Raw genomic sequence first — 12,605 nt, forward strand, 5'->3', positions numbered from 1 at the left:
CTTTGAAATTAGAGCCCATTATGTGTGTAAGGGAATCGTAAAACCAACGTGTATTTTTCTAACAGGGTTAACGACTCATGTTGCCAGCTTAAACTCAGGGAAATCAATGGTCTGGACTTGAGAACGATTGTGCGTGGTACTTTATCTCCCTGCTCTAGCGGAGCAGGGGGACAGTCTAGGAGCTAGGGGTGAAGGATTTGGGGGAGGGCAGAAGCCTAAAGCAAACAAACATACAACATGAAATATTGTGAAAATACCAACTACATGCCAGCTAAATCAGAAGTGGGGGCACTTACGTATAGTAGACAGTCAAAACCTTGACGCCTGTTACTTGATGAAGCATCCCAGGAGCAAAGGCAAAACCACCTTATTTTGCTTTTCTTGTTCTGCAAAAAATCTCAAAGGCTGACAGAGCTAACAGGACACAACATGCTAACAAAGGAGCGAGTCAGAACTCCGACTAGCAGCTCCCAAACCGGACCTTCCTAATGGCGTCTACGCCTGCCTTAAGTCAGAGACTCCCTTCTCAGGTGGAGCTTGTCGGCCCCCTCTTTAGTTGGAAACATCTGAGGTTCACTCAGTGATAAGGAGCATGTGGAGGAATAAAGCTGTGGCAGTGGTGGAAGAATAAATAGTCCAACTTTTATGGAGGGCAGTTAGCATTGGATATGTGTGTGTTTATGTGTGTATCTATACATATAGATACACACCTACAGATACACACATATATTTTATACATTTTTGACATAGAAATTCCATTTTCACAAAATTTTCCTTGAGAAATGATTGAAGAACAGTGCAAAGATGAACATACAACATTCTTCATTGCAGCATTGCTTCTAAGAACCAAAGTTGCACATAATCTAGAAGGCAGTCGAAGGAGGTGATCCAAGCAACTGTAATACATTTCACCCATACAATGTAATACTATCCTGAAATTATAAATGATGATGTCAAATTCTAGGGACATGATATGTTGTAATATAAAACAACAAAATAGCATTACTGGATGTATCAGTTGTGTGTGTGTGTGTGTGTGTGTGTGTGTGTGAATAGGAAAGTGAGGGAGAAAAATCTCCCTGCATATTAATCAAGCTTATTGCTGTTGTAGTAGGATAAGTGATACTTTTTAATATTTTTCTGTTGTGTTGGATTTGTTAACTTTAATTTTTATAAAACAGTCAGGTATTACTTTTATAATGTGGAAAAAAAAAAAACCTAGCAATTTCCATTTCGGATCTGTAATACAGTAGGAAGGATAGAGGGGTAGCGGCAGTCATTGGGAAAAGCAGACGTCAATCGGGGCCTACAAAGCTTTCGCTGCACAAAGCACCAGCCACTGTCCCATAATGGCTTGGTTTTACAGAAAATTCCACCGACTAGGTACACCTTCTCGAAGAGGGGAAACAAATGCACCGGAATTAATCACTGTAGAACTTATCTTTATGTTCTGTGGGCCAGAAAACTCAGTCTATCTACACTGTGCTTCTGAGAGCAGTGTCCTTTCTAGGCCTAAAATGCAGTGTCTTTTATTTTGGGCTTGTGGTACCTCTGTTGTCTCATTGTTCAAGTGGATGTAAAAGTATTAATTCAAAAAGCCCATGTTCTCTGCTTAAAGCATAGAAACTGTCAACAAAACATGCTATTAGAACACGTGCCTCTCACTCAATCATTTCTGTATCTTCGTTACATTTGGTCTATTTCAGAGTAAGGAATTTGCAATGTCAGAGTAAGAAACCTAAGAGGGCCTTACAGATCACCCAATTCAGAGTCCTCGTTTTTCACGAGAGAAAGCCCAGACCAGTCATCAAGTGAGCCAGCCAGGACTAAAACCGAGGGTGTGGCAGTCCGTCCACAGTTTACACTTCAGCTCTAATTCTTTTCAAGACACAGCTGTAGCTTCCCCTTTCTGGAGACTCTGAATATTCCTTTAGCTACTGTTGAAATAAATCAAACTTTGACATCTGATGTGAAATACAGAGAGAAAAAGGAAGCAAATCTAACATAATATACCAGTTAGCTTTTCCAAATGCATGAGAAATATTTTCAGTAATGGAAAACACTACATATACTACTTTATGCAGTCGACTTGTGCTTCTGTGATAGAAAAGGTAAAAAGTTCAAGGGAAAAAAGCTATGTGGGTCATTTGGTGATGTTTTAAAAGGTTTACTTTCAGCCGGGCGTGGTGGCTCACGCCTGTAATCCCAGCACTTTGGGAGGCCGAGGCGGGTGGATCACGAGGTCAACAGATCGAGACCATTCTGGTCAACATGGTGAAACCCCGTCTCTACTAAAAATAGAAAAAATTAGCTGGGCATGGTGGCACGTGCCTGTAATCCCAGCTACTCAGGAGGCTGAGGCAGGAGAATTGCCTGAACCTGGGAGGTGGAGGTTGCAGTGAGCCGAGATCGCGCCATTGCACTCCAGCCTGGGTAACGAAATTCCATCTAAAAAAAAAAAAAAAAGGTTTACTTTCAAAGGCACATAAAGTGTTTTTCTTTTTCTTCTATCAAAACCAAACATAGTTACTGTAAAACATCTGAAAAATGCAACAAAATGTTAACAAACAAAAAAAGAAAACATCTCGTACAAAGCAGCCAACAAAAGACAACCACAGTTAAAACGTTTCTATGGTTCCATCTAGGTTTTGTTGATTTTTGAGTGGTTGACAACTTCATACATATACCATTTCCAAGTTTTGTTTTTTTACTTAAATTATACCTAAGCATTTTACAAATTCATTAAAAACTCTTTAAAAACATTTAATGTATGAATAATATTCCATGGTATAGATGTGCCAAATTTTAGGTTTTTTTCTTTATGTATGCCATTTAGGGTTTTTCTATTACACATAGTGCTATAATGAGCATTGTAAGAAATCCATCTTGATCTTAATTTCTGATTATTGTCTTGTCTTGAGTTCCTAAGATGGGGAATTGCCAGATTAAATACTATGAGCATTTTAAATTACCAGAAAGTTTATCACAAATTTTGTTGTTCCTTCCAAAAGTACATAGAGGCACCTATTTTATAATCCTTTTTTCAGTAAAAAGTACTTTAAGTTTACAGGTGACATAAATTAAAATTTAAATTAAATTCAAATTTAGTTTAATTTGAATCTTTATCCTTGAAAAAATCCATGTGCCCACTGGCCATTGTGTTTCTCCTTTGGCAGATCTACTCTTGAGGTCTTGGCTCATTTATTTACTGAGAAAAAAGGAAAGCATTTTGATAGATCCAATCTTTTTTTTTCAATAAATAAATAATGAATTCTTAAAATCAATTAATAACCTTGCTTACTTCACTAAAGCTTAGGAAACAAAAACTCCTGGCCTGATCAGTTGGAGGCTGTAGAAATAAAGAGCAGAACACACTTTTTTTCCAAGTGTATTTTGTGTAAGATCTGACTAATTAATGAAATGTCCCTGCAACTTTCTGCATCTGTCATTCCAAGCATCAGATTCACAAACGGTTGACATAAAATGAAGAGCTACATGGCATTTCTTTGGCATGTGGCATATAAAGAGCACAAACTCTCTCTTTAAAAATAGTGTACTGGGTCACATTGGTCCACTGAGCAAACCTATTTACTTCCTTTCCCACCCAAAGTACTTTCTAAATGATACTAAAGAAATACAAAAGTGCAAACTCATAACCACAAAGAGAATGGGAAAAAAGCTGTTAGAAGATGAATGATTTGAAAAGAAGTCTGTTGACTTCTGAACCACAGCAAAAGAAACCACAGCCTGAAAGAGGGTCGCAGCAAAGGAGGGCTGACCTGCTTGATTATTCCAGAAAGAATCAGACCTCAGAAATAGCAGGTGCAACACAGGACAGAAGAGATTGGTGGGGATGAAAAGAGGGGGATTAATTACAGGTCAGGATGTATAAGTAACTTTGACCACCTTTCACCCTGCCTTTCCACGTGGACTAGCCTGAGGCCAAGAACTAGCATCAAGGCAATAAAAAAGTGTCTGGAGAGAACCAGGACAGTTATCATAAGTGTTAAAATCTCGTTCTAGGCTGGGCATGATAGTTCACGCCTGTCATCCCAGCACTTTGGGAGGCACAGGCAGGCGGAACACTTGGGGTCAGGAATTTGAGACCAGTCTGGCCAACATGGTGAAACCCGTCTACTAAAAATACAAAAAGCAGCTGGGTGTGGTGGCAGGTGCCTGTGATCGTAGCTACTTGGGAGATTGAGGCAGGGGAATTGCTTGAACCTGGGAGGCAGAGGTTGCAGTGAGCGAAGATCATACCACTGCTCTCCAGACTGGGTGACAGAGTGAAACTCCATCTAAAAAAAAAAACTCCCCCCAAAACTCCAAAAAAACCGTACTCTAGCACATTGAGATCACCCAGTTCCCATACACACACCCTAAACCGAAACTCTTCAGGCTTGTCATTCACAAGGCCCACCCACTTAAAAACAGACCCCACCAATAGCCTTCTTATTGCCTCATTCTTTCACACACACCATAGATCACTAGAAATTTAATATGACAAGAAAGTCTACCACAGAATAGAAAAATGAGCAAGGAAAATAACAGAAAACATGACTGTAGTTTAGGGGAAAGACACAAACTTTAAAAATGAAATCTAGTTAATATGCTTAAAAAAGATTTGAGGAGATCTGGTAACTGCCAAACAAAAACAGTAGTTCTATTAAAAGGAATAATCAGATAAGAAAGATCTCTTTGGAATTATATAACTGCTTAAATAAAAAATTCAATAGAAACTTTGGAGGCAAAGTTGGAAAAAATCTCCTAGACTATAGAGCAAATACAGAAGTAAGTGAGAAAAAATTAAGATATGTAGATAAACAATCCAGGAGGTCTAAGGATGGCTCACGGAATTTTCACAATAGGAAAAAAAGAAACTGGAGTGCAGGAAATTATCAAAGAGATTAAATTAGAAAATTTCCCAGAGTTAAAGGGAAATATGAATGTTCAAAGTATAGGAATCTACTCAATACCAAGAAGAATTAACTGTGAAGCGGTAGAAGAGTGAAATTCCTAACAACTTCCTGAAAAGTTAAAAAAAAAAAAGAAGAAGAAGGTGGCCTACAAAATAAGTAAGAATTGGAGTAGCATCAGACTTAGCAGCAGGATTGGATACTAAAAGACAAGGAAAAGGATTTTCAACACAGAAGTCTATACTCAAACTATCAACTGTGTTTTGAGGGCAAAATAAAAAATTCAAAACCGGCAAGGAAGCAGAAAGTTTACCTCCCATTCACCCTGATATGGTTTGCATATTTGTTCCTGCCCAAATCTCATCAAAATATAATCCCCAGTGCTGGAGCTGGGGCCTGGTGGAAGGTGTGTGGATCATGGGGACAGGCCCCTCTTTAATAGCTTGGGCTATCTCCTTGGTGACAAGTGAGCTATTGCTCTGAGTACACATGTGTAGAACCTCGCTTCCCCTCACTCTCTCCCTCTTCTCCAGTCTTTGCCACGTTATGTGCCTACTTCCCCTACACCTTCTACCATAATTGTAAGCTTCCTGAGGCCTCTCCAGAAGCCAAGCAGATGCCAGCATCGTGCTTCCTATAAAGCCTGCAGAGCCATGAGCCAATTAAATCTCTTTTCTTTATAAATTACCCCGTCTCAGGTATTCCTTTACAGTAATGCAAAAATGGCCTAATACACCCCCTTTCTTAGAAAGTTAATAGCAAAATCAGAAGGCAAATTAGAAAAGAAAGAAAACCCACTGAATCCAGCAAACAGCAACTCCAACCCTAGAGAGCAATGGGCATATCTCAGGATGACTCTACACAGCATGTCTAGGAGAGCAACCTGTCCAAATGGGAGCAAAATGGAGGTCTATAAGAGACAGAACCAAGAGTGTAATTATGAGCTTGAAAAACCTTGAATATATGATTGAGGTGTATACTCAGTAAAGGCAACAGAACATCAGAAATTCCAGCAAAAACAAACAAAAATAACTTTATAAGGAACACTTGAAATATATATTACAGAAACTAAAAGGTGGAATGATTTTGATAAAATGATTTCAAGGAAGAGAATCCATTTGAACCTGACTCTAGACTCAATCTCCTTTGAGTATCACAGGAATTAAGGAGGCCATGTGGGTCAGCACTAAATAATTCAGGAAAATCTTAACTGTGCAAATATTTTCATTATTTCCAACTTTGGGAAAATCACAAAGAAAGACGACTCTGGTGACAGAGCAAATATAAATAAAATTTGACAATGTAAAAATAATAGTATAGCTGAATGAGAATGGAAAGTCGAAGAGAAAGAAAAGCAGTGAAGAAAAGGGTATTGAGTGCCCATATCTCATCCTTTGATATGTGGAGGCGAGAGACAGAGACTAGATTGATGGACCAATCAAGGGAGATATACATACAATTTAGAAGTGGCAGCCCAATAGAAGTTGAGAATAATGTCATGTTATGGTGGGAGCACGTGACAAGGTTAGTGTAAGTAAGCCAAATACTTCTTGTCTTTAGAAGAAAATCAGTAGATAACATAAAAAATAAATAAGTGTTTACTAGCAATATGGAAGTAAAACCAGAAATGTTTAAAAGTGGAGTGCAATGGCGCGATCTCGGCTCACCGCAACCTCCGCCTCCTGGGTTCAGGCAATTCTCCTGCCTCAGCCTCCTGAGTAGCTGGGATTACAGGCATGAGCCACCATGCCCAGCTAATTTTTTTTTTTTTTTGTATTTTTAGTAGAGACGGGGTTTCACCATGTTGACCAGGATGGTCTCGATCTCTTGACCTCATGATCCACCCGCCTCGGCCTCCCAAAGTGCTGGGATTACAGGCTTGAGCCACCGTGCCCGGCCTGTTACTTTCCACTATAAGTGTTTAAAACCATTTGATTTTTAACTACGTGCTGATTTTTCCTTTCATAAAAAACAACTCCAAAATACGATTATAAAAAGAGTAAGTATATTCTTACAAGTTCTTTTACTAAAAACAAAAATAAATAATTGAGCCTGTATGAAATGTTGTCTTCTAAGCTGCTGGGCAAATCTGGAGGAATACTGAATTTTGTATAACTGGATTTATTCATAACGAGGAGAGAGCAAATGCAGTGTACGGAAATGAGGCACAGCATTTTATCCCAACAGAACAATTAAGCTTTCATTAGGGCCTAATGACAGGATGACATTTGGGGTTTGGAGGGTAAGCACATCACCTTCATTATCTAATCAAAGATTATCCAGTATCGAGAGGAACTGTTTTATTTATTCTGTATTCTCTTCCAACTCCACACCCAAGCTCTGTCATGACCCTAGATAAAGATGGGAATTGAACAAAAGGTTTCCTAGTGCTAATTGCATTTCTCCTGGTCATTTCATATTAATATCACAGAAAGCAGACAGCAAGTGTACATTTGAATGCACAGCTGGGTACATTTCCTACAACGTATTTTTGAACGGGTCAGTGGTTGGAAGGTTGGCAAGATACTAGTGATTCCATGTTTGGGCTACTACACCTTTCGGTCCTGAAAGCCTGGCATCCATATTATTTAGAACAGCCTGGGTAAACTTATTACTGCACCCTGTGTTCACAGAAAATGTTGGTTCTGAGTTCAATTACAATCCCTAGTATTTAAACCATAGCCACTGTGCTATAATCTAAAATAAAGTGCTTTTCCCAAGAAGCCATGTAAGCCTTTGCACTGCAACTTAGCAGAGCTGCTGGCTTCATCTCATCTAAGACTCAAGCAGCGGACAAAAGCAGGAGCTCTGAATTCCTGTTTTTACTTCAAATGTCTTTCTTCTATGCTTCTGGGGCTCTCTCTTCACCCAAAAATTCCTATCCCAGAACTAGATTTATGAGAAAGCAACACAGTGTTTTCATTGTTTAATGCAATCGTTTTGTGTTTGTTGTTTTCTATATAAACTGCACACTTTGCTTGGGCTGTTTTGAAAGAACTCTATTACTGGGGGCAAGATTTGTTCTTCCTGTTCCCACAGCTAGAAAGCTTACCTGCTACCATGGGCCAAGATAGCAAGTGTGAGGACGTCCGCACTCGAATCGGGGCATTTCTACAGACTCTCCATTCAAACTCACATACTTCCCCTCTCCAAAGCGAAAGGAGGAAAAGGAAAGAAACTTGTCAAGCGCTCAATATATGACATCATTCTGGCTTTCTCCGCCCTCCACCTCCCCAAGAGTTCTTCCCAAAGGTCCCATTGGCCCAAGCTCAAGCTGCAGCATTTCTCTAACGGAGATGCTCGTAGAGCCCTTTGATGCTTTTCCACAAAGGCAATTCAAAGGGTTTCCAGCGTTAACTATGTACATTCTTTCAGATTTAACAAGGCAACTTAATTAACACTGTTGTTTTTCTGCCAGTCAACAAGAGGAAATTGTCCCTTCAAGAGATTTTTCATGTTGACAAAAATAATCCCGTAATACTTTTCCCTTTCAAATATTTTTCTTCTATTGGGATTGAAAAAGGTTGGTTTGCAGAGTGCTCTTTGGTCTGTGCTCAGCAGCATTTTTCTGAAAAGGAATTTTTTTTTTCATGTCCACAAAAAAGAACAACCAGCAGAAATAAAAGCCAAATGAATACTTTAGACAAATTTGAACTCGAACTTAGAGCCACTCAGAAGGCAAGGAAGTCCTATTTCCTTTTACAACATACATGCAACCATGCCATGGCAGGATATGGGATGTAGCTCATGAATTACGTTTATCCTCAAGTTCTCTTGCAGCTGTAACAACCAGAAAGAGACAAGTGCTGGTTGTCAACCAGTGTCCCTAGGAAGCACTAGGAAATGAAGCAAGTGAAGACATTTCTTTCTTTCTTTCTTTTTTTCTGAGACAGAGTCTTACTCTGTCACCAGGGTGGAGTGCCGTGGTAAGATCTCAGCTCACTGCAACCTCTGCCTTCCGGGTTCAAGTGATTCTCCTGCCTCAGCTTCCCAAGTAGCTGGGATGACAGGCACCCACTACCGCGCCCAGGTAATTTTTGTATTTTTAGTAGAGATGGGGTTTCACCATTTTGGCCAGGTGGTCTTGATCTCTTGATCTCGTGATCCACATGCCTTGGCCTCCCAAAGTGCTGGGAATACAGGCGTGAGCCACCCTGCCTGGCCAACATTTCTTTACTGTCTCAGCAATTGGAGGGTAAAGCTGACATTTGGAGAGTTTTTGAAATGTTGCTAAAAGTTCTATAGTGCGTTATTACCACATTGCAAAGAATTTTTCTGCTCAGAATGCCAACACATCCCACTTGGGAAACACTGACCTCAGTTGGGAGGATACTGATACCGCGCAAAGGCAAAATGAGCTCTTTGTCCTGAGTCCTTCATTTTCTCATTTTGCAAACCCAGGCATCTGGCAGATAGTCAGTGACTAAAGGAATCATGTAGTGGTGAAATGATGCTAAGTCACTTACCCATTCAATAAATATGTATTAAGTATCATCTATGTACATTGAAATTACTGCTATTGACAAAGAGTCTCTCCTTGACCAAACTTTAATCAGGCGCCTGATTCTCCCTTAATCAGGACTTAACTTCTGGACTTCTGTGTCTTTCTCTGTATTGCCCAATTTTAGCAAGAATCCTCTTAGGCTGGTTTATCCAGAATTTTTCATCTTCAATATCTGATTATCATCAATATCTGATCACCATCAATATCTGATCAGATTCCATATCCACCACCATCTGCTAGGTGGTTCTAATCACATGGCCTTCCATTAGGTACATTTCACAACAATGTATCCAATTTCCTGAGGATACATTTCCAGAGGGCAGATTCCTGATTTTTGAAGGACAGCATCCTTTTTGTCCACCCTGGCTCTCATAAACTGTGTGCAGGCTGCTCCTGGAATCCATGCAAGGCTGCCTGCCATTGGCTGCAAATTGGGTATGAGTAGCTGATACTATGCTAAGAGCTAAGATCAACCACAGTTAAGAGCAATTTAGTGTCCAGGCCTTCTCTTGGAAATTAAAAGCCTTCAACAGACTCCAGAGTTCTAAAATAGTTACATCAGACAGATTATGCCATGCAGTCGTTCTCTAGATGAAGAAATATATTCCTGGTGCTTCCTACTTTTCAATCTTCCCAGAATCCACTCCTTATCAATTTTCTTTATTTTAGCCATTTTAATAGCTGTGTAATGATATCTCATTATGGTTTATAGTTGCATTTTTCTGATGGCTAATAATGTGGAGTATCTTTTCATGTGTTCATTTGTCATCTGCATATCCTCTTCTGTGAAATGTCTCTTCATGCCTTTTGTCCATTTTCTAATTGGACTGGGTTTTTTTTTTTACTATTGAATTTTCAAAGTTCTGTATTCTAGATATTACTTTGTGGAATATGTGGTTTGCAAATATTTCCAACTAGCCTGTAACTTAACTTTTCCTTCTTTGCACTTGGGCATTCACAAAGAAAAGTTTTAATGTTGATTAAGTTCGATCTAGCAATTTTCCTTTTGCAGATTATGTCATTGGTGTTAAATCTAAGAATGCTTCAGTTTTTAATTTTATTTTTATTTCTATAGGTTTTGGGAAAACAGTTGGCATTCAGTCACATGAATAGACTCTTTAGAGGTGATTTCTGATATTTTGGTAGACTCATCACCTGAACAGCATACACTGTACCCAATTTGGGGTCTTTTATCCCTCACCAGCCTTCCCCCTCACCTGAGTCTCTGTAAGTCCATTGTATGATTCTTATGCCTTTGCATCCTCCTAGCTTAGCTCCTACTTATGAGTGAGAACACAGAATATTTGCATTTCCATTCCTGAGTTACTCTGCTTAAAATAATGATCTCCAATTCCACCCAAGACACTGTGAATGTCATTATTTTATTCCTTTTTATGGCTGAGTAGTATTCCATGGTATATATAAATCACAATTTCTTTATCCACTCATTAACTGATGGGCATTCAGTTCCATAGTTTTGCAATTGCAAATTGTGCTGCCATAAACATGCATGTGCAAGTATCTTTTTTGTATAACTTATTTTCCTCTGGGTAGATAGCCAGTAATAGGATTGCTGGATCGAATGGTAGTTCTACTTTTAATTCTTTAAGAGATCTTCATATGGTTTTCCATAGTGGCTGTACTAGTTTACATGCCCACCAGCAGAGTAAAAGTGTTCCTTTTTACCACATCCCCATCAACCTCTATTATATGTTGATTTTTTTTATTATGGCCATTCTTGAAGCAGTAAGGTAGTATTATATTGTGATTTTGATTTGCATTTCCCTATTAGTGATGTTGATCATTTTTTCATATGTTTGTTGGCTATTTGTATATCTTCTTTTGAAAATTGCCTATTCATGTCTCTAGCCCACTTTTTGATGGGGTTGTTTGTTTATTTCTTGCTAATTTGTTTAAGTTCCTTATAGATTCTGGATACTGGTCCTCTGTCAGGTGTATAAATGGTGAAGATTTTCTCCCACTCTGTGGGTTGTCTGTTTACCAACTGTTTCTTTTGCTGTGCAGAAGCTTTTTAGTTTAATTAAGTCACATCTGCTTATCTTTGTTTTTGTTGTATTTGCTTTGGGGTTCTTAGTCATAAAGTCTTTGTCTAAGCCAATGTCTAGAATGTTTTTTTCAATGTTATCTTCTAGAATTTTTATGGTTTCAGGTCTTATATTTAAGTTCTTGATTCACCTTGAGTTCATTTTTGCCTAAGGTGAGACATGACGATCCAGTTTCATTCTTCTACATGTGGCTTGCCAATTATACCAGCACCATTGGTGGAATAGGGTGTCTGTTCTCCACTTTATGTTTTTTGTTTGCTTTGTTGAAGATCAGTTGGCTGTAAATATTTGGCTTTATTTCTGGGTTCTCTATTCGGTTCCATTCATCTCCGTGCTTATTTTTACACCAGTACCATGCTATTTTGGCAACTATGGCCTTATAGTATAGTTTGAAGTTAGGTAATGACGTGCCTCCAGATTTGTTCTTTTTGTTTCATCTTGCTTTGACTTTGTGGGCTCTTTTCTCATTCCATATGAAGTTTGGGATTGTTTTTTCTAATTCTATGAAGAATGATGGTGATATTTTTATGGGAATTGCCTTGAATTTGTACATTGCTTTTGGCAATATGGCCATTTTCACAATATTGATTCTATCCATCCTTGAGCATGGAGTATGTTTATTTCCATTTGTTTGTGTCGTCTATGATTTATTTCAGTAGTGTTTTGTAGTTTTCCTTGTAGAGGTCTTTTACTCCTTGGTTAGGTAAATTCTAACTATTTTATTTAAGAACATTTTGCCTTGCCTTACATCCAGAGATTTTCTCCTATGTTTATTGTTTAATTTTTGTAATTTTACATTTAAGTCTATGATCCACTTTGAGTTAATTTTTACATGACGGTATGAGATTTAGATTAATGTTCTTTTTTTTCCCCCAAAGAATGTCTAATGCTCTAGCACCATTTGTTGAAAGACAAATGTTGCATCTTTGTCAAAAATCATTTGAGCGTATTTATGGATATCTAGTTCTGGGTCCTTTATTCTGTTCCATTTTGTGTATTCTTCTGCCAAAACCATGTTGGCTTGATTACTACAGCTACAGATTAGGCCTTAATATTGGGTGGAGTAATTCTTCCCACTTTATTTTATGTCAACATTGTTTTAGCTATTGTAGGTCCTGT

At 38.6% G+C, this 12,605-nt stretch overlaps 1 protein-coding gene and 1 pseudogene across 6 annotated transcripts in view; both read right to left on the reverse strand.

Annotated features, from left to right (window-relative positions):
- FHIT (fragile histidine triad diadenosine triphosphatase) overlaps window positions 1-12,605 on the reverse strand; it is a 1,474,674-nt gene that overhangs the window by 921,164 nt on the left and 540,905 nt on the right. The gene's annotated exons all lie outside the window — the stretch shown is intronic.
- LOC141585378 (peptidyl-prolyl cis-trans isomerase A pseudogene) overlaps window positions 1-12,605 on the reverse strand; it is a 45,380-nt pseudogene continuing 32,775 nt past the window's right edge.

Source organism: Saimiri boliviensis, chromosome 8 (genome assembly GCF_048565385.1).
Source record: "Saimiri boliviensis isolate mSaiBol1 chromosome 8, mSaiBol1.pri, whole genome shotgun sequence".
In the NCBI taxonomy this organism is placed as follows: Eukaryota; Metazoa; Chordata; class Mammalia; order Primates; family Cebidae; genus Saimiri; species Saimiri boliviensis.